Below are 24,908 nucleotides of genomic sequence, written 5' to 3' on the forward strand. Positions count from 1 at the left end.
CCTGATCCACCAACAGCAGCCATCAATGCATTTGTTGGAAGCTTACATTGATAGTGGAGCCGTGGGGAATTACATGGACTGGGATCTTGCAGCAAAGATGGGGCTCCCACTCTGCCCCAAGTCCACCAAGGAAACTGTAACCACTGTAGATGGCACCGAAATTGCCTGCGGCCCTGTGTCCAAATGCACAACTGTTCTTACTCTCCTATGTCAGGATGGTCATAGGGAATGAATCGCTTTTGACCTCATCAAAGCACCTCAGTTTCGATTAATCCTAGGGATGCCGTGGCTGGTCGCACATAATCCTCGGATCGATTGGCGTGCCCGAGAATTGTTCCTTTCCCAGGATTGCACACGCACCTCCTATGTCAAAGGGAGAAAGGCTAAGAACACTGGCTCACCTGTTCAGGAAGGGGCGACAAGTGCCTTAGGAGTGGTTGGTACCCTGCCAGTCCAATATCAGGACTTTCAAGACGTATTTCAAAAGGAGCAAGCTAATACCTTACCACACCATAGACCCTACGACTGCCAGATTGATCTGGTGCACAAATTGCTTGTGGCCGCATTTACGCGCTCACCGAACCCAAGAACCAACATTTGAAGTTTTACCTGGAACAATATCTGGCCAACGGTTTCATCCACCACTCAAAGTCACCGGCAGCGTCTCCTTTATTCTTTGTGCCGAAGATGGAAGGAGACTTGAGGACCTGCATAGATTACCGCGCATTGAACCAATTCACCGTCAAGAATCGTTACCCCTTGCCCCTGATCCCGGAATTGTTAGACCAAGTCAAAGATGCCCAGATTTACACAAAATTGGACCTTAGAGGGGCCTATCATCTTGTGAGCATTAAAAAAAGGGGACGAATGGAAAACAGCGTTTTGTACTAAATATGGCTTATATGAATACCAAGTAAGGCCATTCGGCCTTTGCAATGCCCCGCCGCATTTCAATATTTCATGAACGATGCCTTGAGAGAACTGATTGACGTCTGTGTGTAACGAAATCCTGGTATATTCGGCCTCAGAGCAGGACCATGTTGAGCATGTACGTTCCGTCCTTACCAAGCTACGTCAACATCATCTCTACGCCAAGCTTGAGAAATGTTAATTTCACGTTACAGAGTTTATCCTTACTCCAAAAGGAATCCGAATGGATATGCACAAGGTCGATGCCGTCCTCAATTGGCCAGCCCCAAGTTCATTCAAAGGAGTCCAGAGCATGTTAGGTTTTGAAAACTTTTACCGCCAATTCATCTCAGGATTCTCATAAATAGTACACCCGATCACCTCATTGTTAAGGAAATGTAACAAGACATTCCAGTGGACAGAAGAAGCTGAAAAGGCCTTTCAAGAATTCAAGGTGAAATTCACTACCGCTCCAATCCTAAGACATCCACGCCCAGATCTTCCGTATATAGTAGAAACGGACGCTTCCAGCATGGCTATGGGTGCAGGTTTATCGCAAAGGGACCCATACACCGGCCAACTACATCCCATGGCCTTCTGGTCGTGCAAATTCTCGCCTCCTGAGCTCAACTATGCCATCACTGACAAAGAGGTCCTGGCCATAAAAGCCGCTTTCAAGGCCTGTCGACATTATCTGCTGGAAGCCAGACACACTATCACCGTGATAACCGACCACCAAAATCTACAATACCTGAAGAGCGCGAAGGCTCAATCCTCTCGACTGCTACTCTGGGCACTTTTTTTTGCGAAGTACGACTACGTGATCACGTTCCGGCCTGGGGTCAGAAATGGCAAAGCTGATGCCCTATCACGCATGGGCAACGATGAACTGGTGTACACCGCCCCTGATCCTGTGGCCATCATCCCGAGCGACAGACTCCTAGGCATTACAACCACCATGACTCAAGATGAGTTGCTGCACGAGATCTGACGAGTAATGACTCAGGAACAACTACGTGAGTGGCTTTCGAAAGGAGAACACTATGTGGTTAAGGACCGACTACCATACTACAGGGATCGGTTATTCGTGTCCAAGAAAGAACTCCAAGAACAGGTTATCTCGGAGTATCATGATTACCTCATGGAAGGTCACCGAGGAATCGCTAAAACCCTGGCCAAGGTGAAACAGAGTTACTGGTGGCCAATGTGGAGCAGAGACGTGATTCAGTTCATCACCTCCTGTGGAGTTTGTGCTAAAAACAAATCGTCAAAGCATAGACCAGCTGGACTCCTTCGACCATTGGACATCCCGCCGACTCTGTGGCACACCTTGTCTCTTGATTTCATCACCGACCTACCCTCTTGTCAAGGTTATAAAACTATTCTAGTGATCGTTGACCTGTTCTCCAAAACGGCCCACTTCCTACCGTTGAAAGGGCTACCAAACGCATCCAGTCTGGCTAAGACATTCCTTGAACACGTGGTATGGCTCCATGGGTTCCCGTCAGTATTGATCTCGCATCGGGGTACCCAATTTGTATCCAACTTCTGGAGGAAGTGTTGCTCAGTGGCTCAAATGGACATTCGACTATTCACTAGCCACCACCCCCAAATGGATGGTCAAAATAAGAGGACCAACCAGACGCTTGAACTATACTTGCGCTGCATGCTTCACCAAGCGGAAGGAGATTGGAAAGATTTATTGTGGATTGCTGAGTATGCTTATAACAATTCACTACACAGCAGTACCGGGCAGACGCCATTTTTCACTGTGTATGGCAGACACCCATGCATGTCAGACTTAGATGTTCCCACACCCTGGAAATGCCAGCCATCCAGACCCTACACGCTACCATTTTGCAGGCCTTCGCAAGGGCCATTGAACATCTGCATTATGCCAATGTTCGCCAGAAGAAATACACAGACCTGCATCGTGAAAAGGCCCCCCCGACTACCAAGTAGGGGACAGAGTGTGGCTAGCATCCAAGCATGTGCCTCTAAAGGGAGCCCAGACATTCCGTCCATGATTCCTAGGGCCATTTACCAGTGAGTCCATCATAAACCCAGCGGCAGTAAAATTGACTTTACCAACCAACATGCGGATCCACTCGGTGTTTCATGTATCGCTCTTGAAACCAGTTCAGCCAGGAACTCGAGTAACTACTCCACCAGGACCGGTGATGATCCACGGAGAACCAGAATTCGAGGTCAAGGGCATCCTGGGCTCAAAGTATGTTCGAGCAAGACTTTACCTGGTGGACTGGAAAGGGTATGGTCCACAGGACAGAACATGGGAACCCAGCGATTACATTCATGCACCACGCCTAATACGACATTTCCATCAAGAGTAACCCACCAAGCCAGGACCGGATGGAACAACCACCTTGAGAGGGGCCTTTGGGGGGGGGGGGGGGGAGTGCTGTCATGACCATGGCATCAGGCCTTGGGACTCGGGTTCTCTAATCCCCACCACAATACTCCTACAGGGCTCCAAGAGCCCATTCATGCCCCTCTCGGCTCTCCTGGAGCCTCTCATGTCGCAGATGGAGCTCCCATTGGGAAATGGATCAACATGGCTGCCCCCTTTGGGTTCAGTTCGGAACCGAACCATGCGATCTAGCATTTTGGCCGTGGTCCGCCCTGAAGGCACCTGGGATACCTGCAGGCTATTAAGGCCACACCCGAACTTCTGCATGCGCTTCGCGTTGCTCTGCACTCGCAGCATGACGTTCACCGTGATCTGTCGGCAGGTTTCCAGGCCTGCATCTGCAAAGAAGAAGAGAAACACCATTATCCATCCTTACCTGTTAAGCAATCCAGCTCCTCTAGTGTTCCAGTGTCTTCTCTGGAGTTCATCTTTGCCCGGAAGCAACATCCTGGGAAAAAGAGAGCAGAAGACATCATTAGTAAGTGTTCGCTTTCCGCTTCCAGCATCTTGCGGAATCGCACTTACATTGCGAAGCGCTGTTGGTACTCGACGGAGGTCTGGACACCTTCCACCCTACGTTCAACGTCCTTCCGATCGCACTTCATCCATAACATCGCAGCGACCTGCAAGGGAAGAACAAGACAGGTTAGCCTGACTACAAAAACGCACATAGCACCGCGCTCTGCGCATTCACTTACCACCTCGAGCACTGCCCTTTTCATCAGCTCGACGCCATCACCATCTTTCCTGCACCTACGAGAGAAAGGGGAGATTATTCTGGGCAAATACAATTATGGACACATACTACTTAAGAACTATAGACTTACCTCAAGAACGGAGTCGCAGCAGGTCTGGACTCCAGGGCCCGCGCCAGTGAAGCAACTAGGCAGGAAGGTGCCCGGCCACAATGCACCCCTGCACAGATTTGCAGGACGGAGAGCGCATCTTACCTAAACTCAAGGTGAGGAATACTCTGGGGGGCTCGCTGGGGACATCAGGGAGGTGGGCCCCGGAACAAGGAGATTGTAGGCTAAAACTGAACTCCTGTCTTCCAAAATTGATTCTTGGCAGAACGGGTACCCGAGGAAGGCGGATCCAAGTTGGAGGCAATCCAGCCAGGTCGAGGGGCGTCCCTGTGGATACAAGGTGAGCGTTACACGGGGTCAGGTGGAGCATTGACCCGTGTACCTGGTTCCATTGGTTTTAGAAGGGAGAAGTGAAGCACAGGGTGGATCCGCATGTGAGATGGTAACTCTAACTTCATGGCAGCAGGATTAATCACAGCCTTGATGGTGTAGGGTCCCAAGTATGTGGGCCGGAAGGCCTGTGGTCATTTCAGAGGAATGTTTTTGGATGCTAACCAAACCTTATCTCCGACTTGATAGTTTGGAGCTTCCCTTCTGTGTCCATCTGCAAACTGCTTCTGTTTCTCTTTGGCTCTGGTCAGATGTTCTGCTGCTTCCTTAAGAACCTGGGAGATGGTCTTGTGGAAGGTCATAACAGTTGGCATTTCTAAAGACTCAGTGGATAAAAAAACAGATGTCCGTGGATGTCGTCCGTACACTGTGTAGAATGGACTTTGCCCAGTACTGGTGTGGATGGAGTCTTTGTATGCATATTCTGCTAGCCAAAGTATATCCTTCCAGGTATCCTCAGTTTGTTGCAGCATACACCTTATGTATTGCTTGAGGGTCTGGTTGGTCCGTTCGGTCTAGCCGTCGGTTTGGGGATGATGGCTTGTGGATAACCGAAGGTCGATCTTGGCTATTTTGCAACATCTTCTCCAAAAGGCGGAGACAAACCGAGTCCCTCAGTCAGATATTAATATTGATGGGAACCCGTGGAGCCAAACAATCTGTTCCAGAAACACGGTAGCCAAAGCAGATGCAGGAAAACCTTTCAGATGAATGAAGTGGGCCATCTTAGAGAACAGATCTAGGATGACTAGGATGGTGTTGTATCCATTGCTCGGGGGGAAGATCTGTAATCAAATCCATTGACAGTGTATGCCATGGCACTGGAGGTACCATCAAAGGACGTACTAGACCTGCAGGACTTTGTTTTTGGGACTTGTATTGTGCGCAGACACCACATGTTGCGATGAATTGGGTAATGTCTTTTCGCCAAGTTGGCCACCAGTAGTCTTTTCTTATTTTAGCTAGGGTTTTTGCTATTCCTGGATGTCCTTCTACTAAAGGATCTTGATAGTTTGCTATGATCTGATTCTGTAGTTTTTTTTATCTGGAATGTACAATCGTCTTTGAAAATATGGTAGATTGTTCACGATAGTATGTCGATCTTCTTTTGATAACCAGTCTTGTTGTGCTGCTTGGTTCATCGAATGTTGTAGGCCAGATTTTAAGTCATCTAAATAGGTGGTTGCTGCAATCATGCTTAGGATCCATCATTGCGGGATGATGGCCACAATGTCTGGTGTAGTGAAAGCCTCCTCTTCCTTGCTGATGCGTGATAGGGCGTCTGCTTTTCCATTGCATATTCCGGGTCTGTAGGTAATTACAAAATCGTATTCTGCGAAGAAGAGAGCCCAACAGAGTTGACGCGAAGATTGTGCTTTGGCGGTCTCTAGGTATTGTAGATTGCAATTATCTGTGAATGCAGTAACTGTACGTTTAGCTCCGAGAAGATAATGTCTCCATGCTTTGAATGCTGCCTTGATCGCTAGCAATTCTTTATCAGTGATTGTATAGTTTAATTTGGGGGCAGAGAATTTACGAGACCAGAACGCCACAGGGTGCAACTGTCCTGTCTCAGTGTCTCGTTGTAACAGGACTGCTCCCATTGCTATGTTGGAAGCATCGATCTCGACCACATATGGTAAGTCTGGTCAGGGATGTTGTAAAACTGGTGCTGTTGTGAAAGCTTGTTTTAGTGTCTGGAAGGCTTCCTCTGCCTCTGTAGACCAATGAAATTGTTTATTTTTCCGTAGCAAAGAGGTAATTGGGTGGACAATTTGAGGGAACCCGGGAATAAATAATCAATAAAAGTTGGCGAACCTGAGCACACACTGTACTCCCTTCGTGGACATTGGTGAAGGACATTGGAGGATAGCGTCCACCTTGCGCATGTCCATGAGTACACCCCGTGGTGTGAGAACAAAGCCGAGGAATTCTACCTCAGTCACATGAAAGGAGCACTTTTCCAGTTTAGCATATAACTGATGTTGCCAAAGTTTTTTTAAGATTGCTCGAACATGACGGACGTGGTCTTCCTTGTTGGTTGAGTAGATGAGAATGTCATCAATGTAGACAAGTGCGCAGACGTTCAACAGTTTGCGGTGCACATCGTTCATGAAAGATTTGAACGCGGCCAAGCATTACATAGTCCAAAGGGCATGACCTTGTATTCAAAAAGGCCATATTTTGTGCAAAAGGCAGTTTTCCACTCGTCCCCTTTTTTGACTCTTACCAGATGATAGGCCCCTCGTAAATCGAGTTTTGTATAAATCTGCACGCTTTTAACTTGATCCAGCAGTTCAGGGATAAGTGGCAACAGATACCATTTTTTTGCCGTGATCTGGTTAAGTGCCCTTTAGTCAATGCAAGTTCTTAAGTCTCCCTCCTTTTTGGGCACAAAAAAGAGAGGCGAGAATGCAGTGGACTTAGACGGGCGGATGAAGCCGTTTGCCAGGTACTGGTCAAGGTATGTTCTTAAGTGCTGGTTTTCTTGTTTAGTGAAGGCATAGATCCAGCTGCATGGAACTTGGGCTACGGGTACGAGATAAATTTGGCAGTCATACGGCCTGTGCGGAGGTAAGATGTTTGCTTGCTCCTTTTGAAAAACATCTTGATAATCCTGGTATTCAGGTGGTAACGAACATGTGATGCCCAGTACTGTTGTTTTCTTTGCTCCTCGGTTAGTGAGCCCGTGGAATGGGTATCCTTTGTTGTAACAGGTATCGACACAGTCTTTTGGAAAGTTCAGAACTCTTTTACGCCAGTCAATCATAGGGTTGTGGGTCTCCAGCCAGGGCATTCTCAATATCATCTGGAACTGAGGAGCACCGATGAGATCGAAGGTGATGTCCTCTCGGTGACCGTCCTGACACAGAAGCATAATCTTCTCAGTGTAATGCGTCACTACTGGGCCAGATGATAGCTGAGATCCATCAACAGCTGTAACGTTTTCAGATGTTTGCTTCTGTCAGAGAGGAAGGCCTATCCAGGTAGCCAGATCTTGGTCAATGTAAATCCACACTGCTCCATTGTCAATGTATGCCTCCAAGGCATGTATTTTTGACGGTTATTTGTGGTTTACCAAGAGCACTGGGATGACTAGGTGTGAGGTCTGTGTTGGTTCCTTTTCACCGCTCGACAAGTGGACCCCTACGCTTCCCGGGCTTTGGAGTTTCCAGAGTCCTGTTCTTCTTCTTCACTTTTGTCAGTTGCTCCAACTGTTTTCCTGGGTGGTTTCACTGGGCGTTCTCTGAGAAAGTGGCCTGCCTTACCACAGGATAAACAAAGCTGGTGCTGTCTCCTTTTCTCCCTTTCTGCTTTGGTGAGCGGGCTCCGCAAGCCCCCCGACTTGCATAGGTTCTGACTGATCGTGGGACTTGGTTTGATTCTCACAGGGTGGTAGGTAGACCGACCTCCCCTCTGCTTTCGCTCGATCCATTTTCCGATTCTGTAACCTGTGATCGAGCTGCACTGTCAGGTCGATGTATTCTGCACATCCTTCCGGGGGATTTACTACTTGGGCTAAAACGTCCTTAAGTTCTCCTCGTAACCCTTGATAAAAGAGCATAGTTCTCTTCTCCTCTGGCCAGTTTTTCTGGACTATAAGGCAATTGAAGGAGGCGATAGAGGTTAACAAGTCTTGATTACCTTGCCAGAGTGAGAACAGTTTGTTGTCCAAAGCTTGTCCTTGAGTATGCCATGCAAACAGTTTCTCCATTTCACGCTGAAAACCCCTGAAGTCCCGAAGTAAAGGATCATCTTGGTTGACCAAGGGTATTGACCAGTCTGCCGTACTCCCTCCCAAATCGGAAATGCCACTCTAGATTGTTCGTTGGGGAATGCCCCAGGTCTGCAGAGGAAAGGTAGGCGGTATTGGTTCATAAAATGTGCGTACTTATTTGGGTTGCCTGTGAAACGTTTGGGCAGGGGCAGGGGAACCACCCCTGGAAGAACCACCTGTACTGACATTGACTGTATGGTTGTAGCAGAAGGGGTTAACCCTGGTAGTGGGACCTGGCCAGCCTGCGCCTGGAGCATTTGTCTTGCTAGTTCGTCAGTTCGTTCACGATTCACAATAAGATCCCTCCTTAAGGAATTGGTCTCCTGTCTTGAGGCATGAACTTCAGCCCGTACCTCTCCCAGTAATTGGGCCAACTGGTCCGTCTCTGAAGTCTCCATTACGCTCATGCAGAGATTCGTAGAGGCTTCACGTTCTGTTACGCTCATCTGGTCTCTGCGGAGGCGTTGGGGCACGGTTGCAGCCCTCCCAGGGATTAGTTCGCCCTTGTCTGGCTTCTGCCTCTGCACTTAAACTGTTACTGCGGCAATAGGTAGCGCTGCTCAGGACTGCTCCTGTGAGGACATAAAGGGACGTGAGTATGCTAGCCTGTGGTCCAGATCCCCTTCCAGACCCTTTCACCCAGAACGTGATTCTCGTAGATTGCGCTGCCCCTAGGAAGCTCACCTGCATATCTTGATTGATAAGCTCTCTGTCCTGCTACTTCTAGCAGGGGCACTTGTCTGCCTGGGACCAGGTTCCTTCACTGGTCCCTGCACGTGGTAGTCCAGTCCAGCTGCGACTAATCCACTTCTCTCCAAGTGAGAGTTTCTGTTTGTCTTCCCTCGCCTGGTGGATTTTGTTATGTGTGTACAGTTCCTTTGCTTTCAGTCTGCTTTTGCTGTGTTTGTATAGTTTGTTCCTGTATTGTTGTCCTCTCTTTAATGTCGCTCTTTCTCCGTGTAGATGGTGTTGCGGGCCCTGCAGCAGTTGCGGAGCTGATGATGAAGCCGGAGTGAGCAAGGAATGAACCCGCGATGGTCCGGTAACAGATGAGTGATCTCTAGAGATGCGCGTGCGGTTCGAATGTGGCGCAACCCCAAATTGATGGATGATAGGCGCCTAACCTTGTCTTTTGTCTTCTTCACAGGACTCGACTTTGTGGATGAGAAGCGCGGCATGGGGATCAAGATCACTGGGTTCTAGAAGGTGAGTATGCTGATGAGATGATGAACGTCGGATTCCAGGAGGCGAGTATGCAGGATAAACGCTGGTTCAAAAGGGTAAGTAAGCTGGTCCAAGCGGCAGTGAGCATCACGTTGCATGAGAATGCAAAGTAACGCGAAGCGCTGGCGATGGAATCATCTTATATAGTTGTGCTCCCGGGCCACGCCCACTAGTTCTGTCTTACTTGCCACACCTTGCCACTCCTACAGTCTGCACGTGCAGCCTGGGCCTGGGGAGCCACACCCCAACAGTATGCTCATGCAAATGTTCCTGAATAAAAGGCACGTGGAAAGGTACTCAAGAATGAAGCACACTTGCACAAAAATAAAGTGTTCGTTCTTACATCCTTTTGGCGCCAGGACTGAGTCCAGCCGGGCCCTCTGTGTATGTGTGCCCTGAGACCCATTACCCCCATCACTTTATGGTGTGGTGTCTGTGTTCTTGGGCCAGTGCTCATGACACTAGCATCCTCATACATCTTGTTTAACTAACAACTGGGAATTACAAAGGTTCGTTTCCTAGTTACAAAAGAAGGCAGTCATTCATCTGTAGCGCTGAGCACTGCAGCCATTAACTTAAAAGGAAAATATATGTGATGTACTTTGATGCGCCCTAAGAAACCTCTGTAAGGTCGTTGTTGAATGTTGACTAGGCTGCAGTAAGGTAGGGAGATTAAAAAAAAAAAATCAAAAGCTGTATTATGTGCCCTCTCATTTAACTCCCTATGGCAGGGTTCCAAGAAGAGTGCAGAAGATATTTTACTGCTAACATGGAATCAAGTGATTTTTCAGGGAGTAGAAAAGTAATTAGCTATGACAATAAGGTTACTTTATGCTTATTAAAAGGTGTTCTTTCCCATTAAAATTCCTCTTAAGATTGAGCAGTAATATCACGAGAGGTCCTTCCTATGTGACTGCTCTGCTGGTCATGGATTTGAAAATATTAGAGGAACATTGAGGTAGGAGCAGAGGTTAGGCTCTTATATGTTCGTTATTTCCCATTTTTGTTGGGCATATTTTCCTGTTTTTAGGGAGTAAAAATGGGTTTGTGTGCATGCCTCTTAGCTGTAAAGCTGGTTTTGTTCAAGTGTTGTCCCTAGTGAGAGAACAACTAGGTTTTTAAACAATTCAGAATGTTTCAAATGTTGAGAATTGTTATATGCGACACATAATTGTGATGGGTGGGGTTGAGGCTTGCTAATTGAACAGGCTTGGCAGGAAGCAGAAGTTAGATTGTGTATAGTTTGTACCCATAATTTCACTTCCACAACTCCTTCAGACAAACCACAGGTGAAATACCCTAACAAATAAGAGAAGTGTACACCTGAATCGAGAAGAAGTCTGAACCTTGACCTTCACAGCATCCGCTTGAATACATGTTCTGGAGTTGCTGCAAAGCAACATTCAGTGTCTCATAAACGCCTATATCTAGCAGGAACGTTTTACCTTGAGGTCTGCAGCAATCTAGTTTACCCCTAAACCACCTTACTGATATTGGAACCCACAGGCTGCCGACAAGGCTCTACTGCAGACCACATACCCTCAGTGTCAAAGATCCACTGATCTCCAGGTTACACAAGATTCATGAGAAACGCCTCAGAGGGTTTTATTTGCATTAGACCCAGTGTCTGCAGATTCCACAGTGTTATCGATATGTACAACTCGCACAGGAATCTGCCACTCTCCTAGTTACATAGACCACATCTCCTTAGTAACATTAAATCTGGTAAGAACGACTATTTCAGTTCTGAGACTCAAGAGGAATTTAGCATGAACTCTATATATAAAACACATATAACTTACGTTTCTTCATTTTAGCACATGCCCTCACCCATTCTTTGTGCCCAGCCCCACAGATACGGTCATCTCATTTAAAGAACCGAATTCCACATATTTCAAACATAGTTTTCTTTGAATTGTTGATGTTGTGCTGCATTCTCTTTGTTATTTTGTATTTTAATCATGAGTGCAAGTGAGCAGGGACAGCAGCACCAAAGGCTCCAGGTCTGGTACTTTGTCGGTGTAAGACTGCCTACCTGCATGGGATCGCCACTCTCCCCCTTTCCAACTAGAGCCAAGGGCTGCCTCAACAGAAACAAAACAATTAAAAACGTACATTAGCATATCTAAAGCGCCTGTGAGAGTGTCTGCATCTTACTCCTAAATCAACTGTGTAACTACAGGGCTGTTAATGCGCCAGCCACACCTACACAGCTCATATCCTCCTGGAACACAGACAACTCAGCATGTTAGGTGCTTGCTGCTGAGGTCTGTGCCCACAGTGTAGATAACCTTGCACAAAGAGACAATCCAGTCCTGGTTTTTCCTTTGAGTTATGGGACTTTTACCTTTAACTTTCTTTCACATTTGCAATTTGGGAAAACTACAAGTTCCAGAATTATAAGACTAATTGTAAAACTTGCTTCCCACCACCGCTTGGGATCGGCGAGCACCACCACCCACCCAGGTCAGTGAAGGCCGTTCTGGTCAACAACCATAAACCAAAGCCCCCCCCCCTCCTCCACTGTGACCCTCAGCCCCTCCACCTTAATTTTAAGAAACGAAGCCCCAAGCCCGTTCCACTGTGACCCATAGTCCCTCCATTTTAATTTAAAAAAACAAAGCCCCGCGCCCACCCCCTTTCCATTGTGACCTTCAGCCCCACCATTCTAATTTTAAAAAGGAAGCCCCATGCCCCTATCAGTGCTGCTGGGGGTCAAGTGACCCAAACAGCACTCTTACAGGATCTGCCCAGAGCTGCCGGTGAAGGGCAATGGATAAGGGTGACTCGTGTTGCCCTGTTCCTGGCACACTGCACTGTAGCCCCCACCAGCGACACAGAGGACCACAGACAAAAGGTAAGGGACGCGCCTCACCCACCCTCTGTTTTTCTACAAAATTGGTTCAGAAGTCCCGGGCTTTAGAGCCAGCGGTTAGAAGCAGCGGCAGGAGAGCCACATCATTGGTTTTCCCCCCTCCCCGCACAGGGAAAATTGTGCTTTTGGAGGGGAGTTGGTTCCTGGTTATCTTAAACAGTCTACAGCTGCCACAATTCCTTAAGACCTACTGAGACAAATTTGAAACACATGAAAAGACAGCCTCCCTGATGATTGTTAGAGACATGAAAGCGCTTGGAGGAGAACAGCAACTTGAAATGCAGCAGGTATCTTACACTGGGAACCAGAGTGCATGCCTCACCCACCCTCTGTTTATCTACAAAAGACGCTGCAACATACTCACAAAAGCTTCAATTAATAATTTGTTTACCACATGGAAATCTCAGGTCTAAATCCTGCTATTGTGAAGTCTCGCCACCTGGAACTTAGCAGTTTCGAACCTTGCCACTTTGACAGTTGCTACTGTGGGGTTTCACCACATTGGACATTTTTCTACTGTGGGGTTTTGCCACATTTGAATATTGCTACTGTGAGGTTTTCACACATTTAAACTTTGCTACTGTGGGGTTTCAGCACATTTGCCACTGTGAGGTTTCACCACATTTGGATTTTGCTACTTTGGGCTTTCGCCACATTTGAATCTTGCTACTGTGAAGTTTCAGCACATATGCCACTGTAAGGTTTCGCCACATTTGAATTTTACTACTGTGGGGTTTCAGCACATTTGAATCTTGCTAATGTGAGGTCCCACCACATTTGTATTTTGCTACTGTAAGGCTTCACCACATTTGAATAGTATCACTGTTAGTTTTCACCACATTTGAATATTGCTACTGTAAGGTTTCACCAGATTTGAATATTGCTACTGTGAGGTTTCACCACATTTCAATCCTATCACTGTAAGCAGTCCTACAGATAAGGGATGTATCGGCCACTTTTACTAAATAACAATTAGCATATACTCATCAAAAATACAAATGTGGAGTAACAATACTCCCAACTCACACAGCAACATACATATGTTTGGACCAGTAGTGCATGTGGGCCCACAGGAGGAAACTACAATGCATGATTGAAAGAAGAGAAACCTGGAATGACCTACCTAAGAATATACAGAATACAACAAACCACCTAGCATTCAGGAAACTCCTCAAATCATGGCTCTTCAAAGCGTTACCGCAACGGAGACGCACTAGAATGCCCAGACATTCAAATAATGATGAAAGTAACTCCAACCTCGGCCACTCTCAAATTGGACAAACACTCAAACCAAAGAACCAACCACTCGACAGAGCATAAGACCTCATGGAAAATAGCCACAAAGAAAGGCTACAAAGACTGACCACATACCTAGACCCAGCCGAAAGCCCTCAAATGACTCTCCCATTCATACGTACCGGACGAACATATCCAGACCGGCAGACGCACCTAGATAGACGTTGGCCTGCGTCACATCTGGATAGGATTGACTGAAGGATAACATTCCCGCGCCTAGAAAAAACGTGAATGCTAGTATGTGCCACACTTAGAGTTGTGAACACCAGCCTGCGTGGCGTTCGGATGGAGTTGTGAATGTTAGCATGCCCACACCTGGACGGATCTCTAAACTCTAGCCTGCCCCGCATATAGATAAAAGTGTGAATGTTGGCATGACCGCACCTGGAGGGAGTCCTAAACCCTGGACTGCGCCGCGTCTAGATGGGAATGTGAAGGCCAACAAGCGCCACACTCAGACAGAACTGTGAATGTTAGCATGGTAAAGGTCAGGTAACCCACTTACCAATATAAGCTCAAACTCTGCATACTTATCTCACTCAATAAACTCACACAACCATCTCTCGCACAACAAGCCGCACGCACTTCACAACACTGCAACAACACAAGCCGGAACAACAGCACACACGGACTGACTCTGATCCGATACCCGCACCAAGGTTCAGCACCCGGTGTATACCGAGTTGAAGCTGCCAACAGAACACCACTCCTCTCACTATCCTACTCCCTTCTTCACCTTACTAACCCATCCCACCTTTACCATTTACAGATCCGCCTGAGCGCCTGGGGACCAATTCCGTTGGTGACGGTGCGCGTTACAAATACCTTTAACATTTAACATGTATCTTTTAATGTGCATGAATAACTAGGGGCAAAGAAGCCATTTTTTCAAAAACATTTCTGTTTTTCAGTTAAAACATTTTACACGTGATTTTACATTTTTACTCCCAAAAATATCATTTTACTCCCAACTTTAAAAAATAGGTAGTAAAATACTCCCACTTCCAAATCTTATCTAGAGCACTGACTGTAAGATTTCACAACATTTGAATTTGCTACTCTGAGTCTTTTATTATTATTATTAGGGTATTTATTGAGCACTTTCGGGAAGCAGTGGAGCGCTTTACAATCATCGGGGGATGAACACAGTGAGGGAAGCAGAGAAAAAAGGAGCAGGGAGCTAGCAGGGGGTGGCAATTTCAGCATGGGGGAAGACAGTGGGGAGCAGATCACTGAGTCCCAGGCACGGTGGGGAGTGCAGAGTGTGTGGAATGAGAAACCATTCCTTCACCACATTTCAATCCGGACACTGCAAGGTTTCACATCTGGATTTTGAAACTGTGAAGTTTCTCCCCATTTGAATTTTGATACTGTTAGATTTGCACCATTTTGAGTGCTGATGTTTCGAATCTTATCCACTTTTAATCCTGCCACTGTGGGGTTTCATAACATTTGCTTTTGAATTTAGCTGCGTTAGAATTGCAACCCGCTGCTTTTGAATTTAGCCACACCAGTACCACAACCCTCTGCTTTTGAATTTAGCGACTCTAGAACTGTACTGATTTGGCATCTGCTGATTTTAATTGAACCACACTAGAACTTTACCCTGCTGCTTTAGAATTTTGGAGCACTAGAACTGTATTAAGTTGGTTATGGGCGATTTTAATGTAACCACACTAGAATGGTACAGATTTACTTAATGCCGCTTTTGAATCTTGCCACACTAGAATCTGTACTAACCTGGTTTCCAGCTATGCTCGGGGGGGTAGGGAGGTGGATAACAGTGGTTAAAACATGATACAAGATATGTTAAGACTGGAATATACTGTTTGGTTTGTTTTGGTTGTTGTGTTTGATTGTTAAAACCAATAACAATTGTTTAAAAAAAACTTGGTTTCCAACAGCTTTTAATTTAGCCACAATAGAATTGTAATGAGTTAGATGACACTGCTTTTGAATTTAGCCACTCTAGAACTGTACGGATTTGGCATCCACTGCTTTGAACTGAACCGCACTAGAACTGTACCCTGATGCTTTAGAATTTAGCCACACTAGACCCATACTGATTTGGCGTCCGCTCCTTTCGAATTTAGCCACATTTGCATTGTAATGAGTTAGCAGCATTGCTTTTGAACGTAGCCACACTAGAACTGTACTGATTTGGCATCCGCTTCGTTTGAATTTGCCCACACTAAAATTGTACTTATTTATTGGTTTAGATTTAGCTTAGATGCGATACTCTGCAAACCAAACACCGGGACCAAAACAAACACGGGACAATACAGATTGAAGAAGCGACAATAAAACTACCCAATATCCAGAGAACAGCGTCCTGTTGAAGGAGACTTGCACGGTGGTGCCTCACCCAGTTTTTATACTGGCATTGAGCTTGGCGGTATCCGTTATGCAGCTTGATTGAGTTGGTATTTTTCGTTATTCGTTGAATTTTCCTCAAGGTCGCTCTTTGCGCAACCAAGACCTTGTTATAACTGTGTTTGTGTGCTTTGTAAGTTGAGCCCCCTTGTAGCTTTGTTGTACGGTATACTTCCAATAGCGGCACGTAATCAACTGTTATGGGTTCGGGTGCTTTATCTTTAAGTTTCTTGATGCTGTTTTTATAAGCCTTCGATATTTCACTTATGCTTTTGGCAGTTAGCTTTAGGCGATTACCTCTATGGCCTATTTCCAGCCCTTGTGTCATATGATCTTGCGCAGGTCTTTGTAAATACCATGTAGTTATTAGGATATTGTGGTCACTGTTGTCAGTTTCTACCACGTTGAAAGATTTGATCATACTCAGTAGGTCCCTGGACACGATTGTGTGGTCAATAGTCCCTTTTTGATCACTTCTTTGCCATGTGGGAATCTCCTTGTTCTTTTTGGATCTCAACCAGTGGAGGTTATATAAATCCCATTTCTCCATTAGATATTCCCATCTCTTGGCTCTCTCCCCGCCAGCCGTAGATCTCACACTTGTGGGAATAACACCGTCCTCCACCGTGCAATTTAAATCTCCATTTATTATAATGTGATCTGATTGTTGGTTTTCGCACTCTTCTTCCAATAGGTTGTCAATACACTCCAAATATTGATCAGAGGCGATCTCTGCTGGATTCCAGTATGTATTGATAACCAGAATTTTCTGGTAAAAGTTTTTATTTCCCATTTCTCCACTATCGAATTGCCACCCTAATCTGGTGGCCTGAATGAAGGGGGAAGAGATATAATTCTGCCAGGCGCTCTAGGCCACTTCCTGATCTTACTGCCGTCAAAAGGCCGGACCTTGGTCTTCCTGCACTTCCCTTCTGTGCTGGAGTAAAGGTCAGGGCGTAACCATTAAGATGTGGCTTCACTGTCAACCATGTCTCTTGTAAACACAAGATATCGAAAGTTCCCAGGTTGACGTCTGATCTTGCCGTCAGGTGGGAAAACCCTCGTGTGTTCCATGAGCCCATTATCAGATGGTGCGGCTTCACCAGTTGGCTCATAGGGGGCTTTCTATCCGCTAATTGCTAGATCTTTCTTGTATATTGTCGCGTTTTTCACACCCACATCCGATTCTGCTGTGGGTTGAGGCTCCTATCTTCGATACCACTCTCGTCTCTAGTGTTTCTTCTAGGACTTTGGTCTATTGTGATTCTTATTTTTTCTCCAGGGCCTTTAGGCCATCTTTCCATTTTGCTTGATCGATTTGCCTCAGAGAATTGCTTGTTTTCTTGGTGAGGCGCAAGTCCCCCATCCCCCCCCACCCCCCCCCTCCCAAGACTGCTTTTTGTTAGACTTGTGTATGCCATGCAGTCGATGGTCGGGCTGTTCATCTAGTGATAAATACTTTCTGCTCTGCCGATGGTTGTTCTCACCTTGTTCGTACCTTTTTTGTCCAGGCACTGTTTTCTCTCTTATTGGCAAATAATCCCCTCTTTGAACTTCTTTGAGTTTCACAGCCCCTAGGCCTAGTGCTTTCCTGTGTTTCTTTCAGATCATATCCCAGATAACGAAGATTGTGTATCTATGTTTTTAAAATATTGCTTACTAATGCAGATGTTATGTGTAAGTAGGTCCGATCTTTCCGGCCTTTCTCACAGGCTTCAATGTTTTTAGGTCTTGTGAGGTCAATTGCCGTAAATTGGGGACTTGGCAAAAAATATGCAACATTGTATTCCTGCTTGGCCTAAAACCGTCTGATTTTTCTTTTATTCTCTCCATTTTGAAGACGCAACAGTTGGTCTTGATGAGTTTATTCGTTGAGCTCCATGTCCGTTCCTTACTTGGATCACGGATTACTCGACCCCTACTCTGTTCTCTGGCTTTACTTTGTAGAATGTGGCTTGAAAGGTTCTCTGACTTCCTCTTGGCGTTGATCTCTCTATGCGAAGGTCTAGAGCGTCCTGTGCTTAGCCCATGTCCACCTTTGTCCTGGAGAGAATTACTATCTATTATTTTCTTTGAAGCGTTGAAGGAACGAAGCTCCTGTGCCATATGTTTGTCTTCCAAGGTTCTGAACTGGTCCTAACTATACGTCCGACCTCTCTTGTTCTTTAAATTTAGATCTGTTACTTCGGCACATCTTGGCACACTTGCTTTTCGTGCTCTAGACTTGGGCAATGGTATGTCCGATTCAGTCTTTGACCGTGTATGTGCTTAAATTCAGTAAGGCCTCCATAGAGTTGACCTCTTCCTCCACTTTCTCTTCCTCCAAGAATTTCCTTTTTCTCGACTCTCTTTTGTCCGATGATGTTTCCTTGACTATTTTACTGTTCCCTGTTTTTCGTTTGGCTACTGCAATGCGTCTCGCCGGCATTTGTTGGAGTCAGTGTTTTTAAGACCACTCTCTTAACTTCTACTTTATCAGGGCTCAGTCCTGCTTTTAATACTGACTTATCCGAGAGTTTGGATTTCTTATTAAAGAAGTTTTCAAGTTCTGTTTTATGTTTGATGGTTTAACTTGTGATTTGTTCCCCGTTACGTTTTCAATTGTAATCAGTGTTATATCTAAGCAGTCTATGTTAATGTAGCCGTTATCCTGCGTGCTCACGTTTTTTTCACCGGCTTTCAACTCGCTGATTTTATTCGGGCAGTTATCACTAGTCTGGGTTTCTTGTGCTTTTATCTCCAAGTCCATTGCACACGATGTATCTTGCTCCCTTGTGTTCTCATCTCACTTCTTTAATCATTATGTACTTTTCTAGATATGTTAACTTAGTGTGCATTAAACCCATGATTGCTGCTTGGTCTCTCACTGAGTTGTTCAGGGCTTCATACAATTTACTAAAGGGAGCAAGTGCAATCATCACCGTGGACATTACTCCCATTAGATCCAGTTTCTTTTACAGTGTTTCCCTTGAGCCCCTGTGTAGTGAGTTTCTTCCCTCCCTAGACCTACTTGGCAGGGTACACGTCTCTGGTAAACATGTTAGTTTACCATAGCTTCCAGAGGGTAGTGGCTTTGTCGTGAATTTTTTTTGGTGGCGTTTATGACATCCACACGCCTAGGGGGACTCCTTAAAGCCTTCCGATGGTCATGGCGAGTGTAAACTGAATCGTCTCCTTGCGGGTGTCCAAACAGAGATCCACTGTTAGATTCCCCCCTCTCATCCTCTGGTGGGGGATCCTTTTCGATTTTGTGGTGTTCAAGTTAAGATCTGTTATCTCCAAACCTGTTGCCTGTATAGATGGAGGGGGGTTAGGCATAGCGGGAGGTGGTTTCCCAAAGTGCCATCTAATTGGCATTTGAAATGGTGCAGATTTATCTAGCGTCACCAGTTTTGCTGCCCCCCACCTCCTGAGGGCTGTTAGATGTTGGCTCTGGGAGGATAGATTCTTCTACCGCCTCCCAGCCTTCTAATAGCTCAACATCTGAGATTTCTTTCTGCGGTAGGTCCATACTTTCCCCCTTTTTCTTATAAAAATTTGCCACAAGATTTTGGGCATGTATTTTGGTTATTTTATTCCTTTGGCTTGTCCCTCTGTAATAGGGTTTAGTTATGTGTTTCCCAGGTATCAGTTTCTTTCGTTTTGCCGTTGTTGTTGCACATTCTTTTCTTTTTACTGGTTTATTTTCCTCAATGAAGAGAGGCTGCCAGCAGGGATCAGTGTTTTCACTAACTGAAGGGGGTATTTCAGTCTCTGCCCCCTTCTCGACCGCTGCCTCGCAAGCTACGCTCTGCTTCTCCCCCTCTGCAGGGGCTACATCACTCGCAGCCGGCAGAGCAGACCGAGGTTCCCTCTCCTCCGGATCTTGCTGCTCAAGCCGGCGGCGGCAGGTCCCGAGTGCTACTCCTCCTCGCCCAGGTCGACCTGCAAAGACGGCCCGGGCTCGCCTCCTTCCACAGCCGCCAGCACACCCAGGTCTGCGTCATCTTCAGGCGCATGGACCTCAACTGCCACCGTCCCCAAGAGGGCCTGCGGCACTGCAGCAGGACGCTGGAAGGCTCGTCCACCGCCAATGGCTCCCCCAGCGCTCCCAAAAACTCAGCATTCCGATGACCCTGAGGCAGCGCTACCCCAGGCAACATCGTTGGCCCCCTCGGCAAGGTAAGTGGGACTGGGTGATGTATTTTTTTACTCGCCATGAGTTGTCCCGAATATTCTACCGGTCCATTATTATTTTCATAGTTTGTATCTGCTAGGCTCTTCAGCACTATTGCTGTTTCGGTGACTGCTTCTGTGGCGTGGTAGTCCATAAGCCCTCCCCCCACCGTCATCTCCTTCAACCCTCTCTGCGATGGTGACCCAAGAACTTCCCCGAAATCAAATACAGGGCAGACCTGGGGTGAGGTATTTCGGGTACTAGAGAGAATTGGGGGGGCACTGACAACGGGCTTGTTAGGAGAGTACGTGATGTTAATAAAGTTGTTGTTTTGGGGTTTTAATACCGACACACGCGGTAGTCTACTTCTTGATGTTGTAGAAGAAGGTGCAAGTCCTACACCCATCTTTCTTTTACCTCTTGGCTCCATCAGCTCTTCTGCAGCCAGATCCTCGTTCTCTTTTTCTTGAGAAGAAGCTCCATCTCGACAAGGTCGGGTGCTTCTCAAGCGGCCCTCCTCAGGCTCCTTCGCCACCGGCATCCTGCCTGTCATGACTGTCCCACTAAGCAACCACTCCGCGGCCGCTCTGCGGTCAAACTGGGGTGTTAACACCAGCTCCTCCCAGTCAGCCAGCAGGGTAGACAGAGCAAAAGGACTCTGCTCAGGAACAGCCAGGTATGGAGTGTACTGCAGGAATGCACCACTCAGCAACCACTCCGCGGCCAAACTGGGGTCTTAGCACCAGCTCCTCCCAGTCAGCCAGCAGGGTAGACAGAGCAAAGGGACTCTGCTCAGGAACAGTCAGGTATGGAGTGTACTGCAGGATTGCACCACTCAGCAACAACTCTGCCCCTGATGTCTGGGACAACCGTCGTTTCATTAAAATGGTGATCCTAGATCCCTGGGTCAAACTTCTCACTCCGCTCACGCCATGGAGTCTTGCTCCAGTCTCCTGATGGAGCTTTCCCCTTGGACTGATGATAGAACTCCTGCTTATCTTCCCAGGCACTAAACAGGAAGGAAACATCTTCTTCTTCCCAGATTGGCCCTCTTCTGTGGGCACAAGGTGAGCCACAGGTGGTCTGGGCTGTGGTCCTCCCACTCTTCGACTGATATACTCCCTTGATGGCATAGCTGGAGAAAGACTCTTGCAAAACGGTCTGCCTTTCCGCACTTCCCACATGTGTGTCCTTTGGCCGGGCACTCATTTGCGTGCGGTAGGTCCAATCCACACTGGGTGCATGATGGGCCACCTCCAGCGTCGATGTCCTTCCCGGGCCATTCACCTTTCCTAAAGGCCCTGCTTCCCTGTGCCTTCCCCACTGCACAGACCTCCCCCAGGTTGACCTTCTGCATTGACACAGCTAAAGTTCATGAGATCGCCCCATCTCCAGGATCCTCACCAGGGTTCTCTTATGCAGAGCTACAGGCAAAGATGACCTGCTTACTGATCTCATCATCCTCATTGTTTCCTAATGCACATGATATGATAACTCATTTATAATGCGCCTGTACACATTATAGTGCAAGGTGCCTCATCCTTCCATGGAATGCATCCAGGTTCTCACCCTCGTTCTGCCGGGCCAACGTCAGCCTGAACCGCTCATAATTGAGGGTAATCGTGGGCAAAAAGTACTCATCTTGTATCTCGATGGCAGCTGCATACGATGGATCTCTAGGCCGAAGTGTCTTATACAGCTTTTGGACTGCTGGGACTGCAGAGTTTAGCATGGTCAACCGCCCCATCGCGGACCTCGACAGCCTCGAAGTACAGCTCAAGTCTTTCAACCCATGCAGTCCATCGGGGCCCAAGGCTGGATGGGGCCCTATGCCAAATTAACTTAATGGTGCCAGTTGACTGTCTACTCTGTCAGCCTCAGGGGCACTCTTCCTCTGCGTCTCTCATGGCGATGACACAGTGAGGTCCTCTCTCTTGTGTTGTTTGGGTGTATATTAGGCAAGCACCACTTAATAAATTGATGCTAGTAGCTCTGTCTTGTATGGGTATTGCGTGGGGCTGTTACGGCCTATCTGGGTGATATTACGGTGTGTGCCTCAGATTGTGTGGTCCTTGGTGTGTTTGGGCACACCTTTCACTATTGGGTCTTGGTAAATGGAGAGCACCTGTTAAAAAGTGCTCTGGCACATCCTTTCTGCTGGAGACACTAGGCACCCAAAATCCAGGGCACTCCACTGTGAAGACACAATACTCCCAGGCCCAGCAGTACCTGTATTGACTGAAACTGCCTTGTCTGGCAGGCTCCGAGTGTCTGCCTCTTCAGCTATGATCCCAGAGCACACAGGAATCACCTTCTCCACTATTCCCCTTCAGGCAGAAGCAGTTTCCCAACAAGCTGCAGCGGAGGTCGCACTACAGATCACTAAGTAACCAGCAAATAAGTTCACATTTTCTTTTTTTCTGCTCTGATCCCAGCGCATACTGCAGGGGAATTCTTATTTATTTAGTTACTGATCCGAGCACGGAGCACACACCCTTTCTCTCCCCCAGGCAGGAGCTGTTGCCTCCCAGGACTTATTGGTGGCCTTCTCAACAAGCTCCAACCACGGAATTACCACACAAGGACCGGGAACACAAATGCTTTCAGCTCCGTCAGAGCATAGGAGCACACAGATGCTCCTTCTTTGGGTATCGTTGCTCCGAACACGGAGTACGCACAGTCACTTTTTTTCCAAGCTCTGGTCACTGAACCCATGAGGATCAAGCCTTTCCTCCCACTGCTCCGGTCATGGAGCATGTGGACTTCTCCCTTTTTTTTTGTTGAAGAGAGCTCCAATCACAGAGCATTGAAGGAAAACACTGTCTGAGGCCCCTAGTCCAACCTGAGCAGGATTACTAGCTTCAGTAACCAGCAGGGGCTCCTTCGCTCCGAACACACAGCATCAGCTTCAACGCCTTTGCGGCTCGCTCGCCGGTTACTGCAGGGGGTTCCTAACCCCTCGTCGCCATTGTTGTAGGGCTGGACCTGTGATCACACAGGCATACATGCCAACATTCCAAAGCACCTGGGAGAGAGATTTCATCAGAGATATCGAGAGATGTAAATTTTCCCATAGGAATGTTTTGGGGCTAGAATTATTTTAGGTGGGAGAATGTGAAAAATAGCAATATTTTTCACTGAAAAGACGGGAGTCTCCTTCATAAATCTGGAGGGTTGGCATGTATGCACAGGCCATCCAACCCAGAGCTGCGGGCATGCAGGAAACAAGAGTGCCTTGGTCACACGGATTTGTCAAGCTGCTTGGGATCACCCAAGCCCAGCACATGGACCAGGTGGACACACACGCCATGAGCACACGGTGTAGAACATGAATAATGAGCAATTGTCTGACAGATAACAAAAACTGATGTTACACCGGCAAGAGTCTACCTTTATTAAAAGGTACATCCTGGTACATAGACATGGTCATGACGGGGGAGCTTTACGTGTAAAAACGAGAAAGAGGGGTAATGGAGATCGCACCTGGAAAAGCGAAAACGTATTTTTTTCACCCACCTTTTAATTTGAACGGGTCGACAAACGTGAAACCAGCAAAGTAAAATCCATCCCCATGTGTGAAATCATTCTTCTTCCCTCGGAGGGTGACCTTTGAGATGAGACGAATATAAGCACCTCACTGGCACTGAAAAGGGCAGCGAAGGTACAATAACAAAAAAAATACACGTTATTCAATGGGCGCACTGGCAATTCAGTCGCAACCCCTCTCTACTCTGACCAGTACCCAATGCGATGCACCCAAATTTCTACTCTTGACTGTACCTCCCCATTCCATCCATCTGCTCCCATTCCATCCATCTGCTCTTTGCTCCCCTGCTCTGTTATGGACGCCGTAGACACACTCCCCTTATCTCCATTGCGTCCCCGTTCATCCCGCTTCTTTCCGTGCGCCACGGATGTTTACTTTCTGTCAACCCCCTAATCATTTTTCAGAGGTCTGTTTTCCTGAGCAGAAGTCTTTCTCAGTCTTTCTTGCTCATCAAGAAGTTTGCATCAGAGTCGCAGACGTCACGTATCCTAAACAATGCACTACGCCAGCGAGTGGCGTAGCTTGACAGTTCTTCCTCTGACATAAACGTTTTTTTTTTTCTTTAAGTGTAAACCGGGACACGCATGCTCGTCAGCCATGCTTGGGTCAGGCAACTATCTCATGCGCGCGCGCCTTGCAGAAACATAATTAAATGATTTATTTGAACGTGCCTGAACCTGACGTGCACCAGCGTCAAGATCATGTATGCAAACGAGCTCCTTTATTATTGGCTAAAGCGCAAGCTATAACGTAATGCGTAACCATACTTGACACACGTTTGTTGAAGGTGATAAAAAGAAAAGGCGGGCAAATGTTTCAGAGCCCAAGTAGCTCGCCGTGATCGTATAGTGGTTAGTACTCTGCGTTGTGGCCGCAGCAACCTCGGTTCGAATCCGAGTCACGGCATTGCGGTGAGGCAATGTCACGGCAGTTGGGCAGAATTTTTATTTTGCCCTTAAAATTACAATTTTTTACATGACACAATTTGCCTTTACCATACATTTTTTACATGACACAATTTATAACGTTTAATGGCACATTGCTTGCTATATAGAGTCTATGTTAGCATTCATGTCAAGCTCGATTTGTACACACTGTTGCACAAATTACTTTTTCACGACTAGTT

The 24,908-nt window shown here is 46.9% G+C and overlaps 1 long non-coding RNA gene and 1 other non-coding gene across 2 annotated transcripts in view; one reads left to right on the top strand and one right to left on the bottom strand.

Annotated features, from left to right (window-relative positions):
* Positions 1-24,032, bottom strand: part of LOC138504318 (uncharacterized) — a 64,713-nt gene extending 40,681 nt beyond the window's left edge. The window contains exon 1 of the long non-coding RNA XR_011279822.1: positions 23,752-24,032. This is a non-coding gene — a long non-coding RNA (uncharacterized lncRNA). The remainder of the gene's footprint in view (positions 1-23,751) is intronic.
* Positions 24,033-24,616: 584 nt separating this feature from the next.
* Positions 24,617-24,688, top strand: TRNAH-GUG (transfer RNA histidin (anticodon GUG)). Its single transcript has one exon. It is a non-coding gene; the product is annotated as a tRNA-His (tRNA).
* Positions 24,689-24,908: the final 220 nt, after the last annotated feature.

This window comes from Ambystoma mexicanum, chromosome 11 (assembly GCF_040938575.1).
Source record: "Ambystoma mexicanum isolate Mex_15411 chromosome 11, UKY_AmexF1_1, whole genome shotgun sequence".
NCBI classification, from domain to species: domain Eukaryota; kingdom Metazoa; phylum Chordata; class Amphibia; order Caudata; family Ambystomatidae; genus Ambystoma; species Ambystoma mexicanum.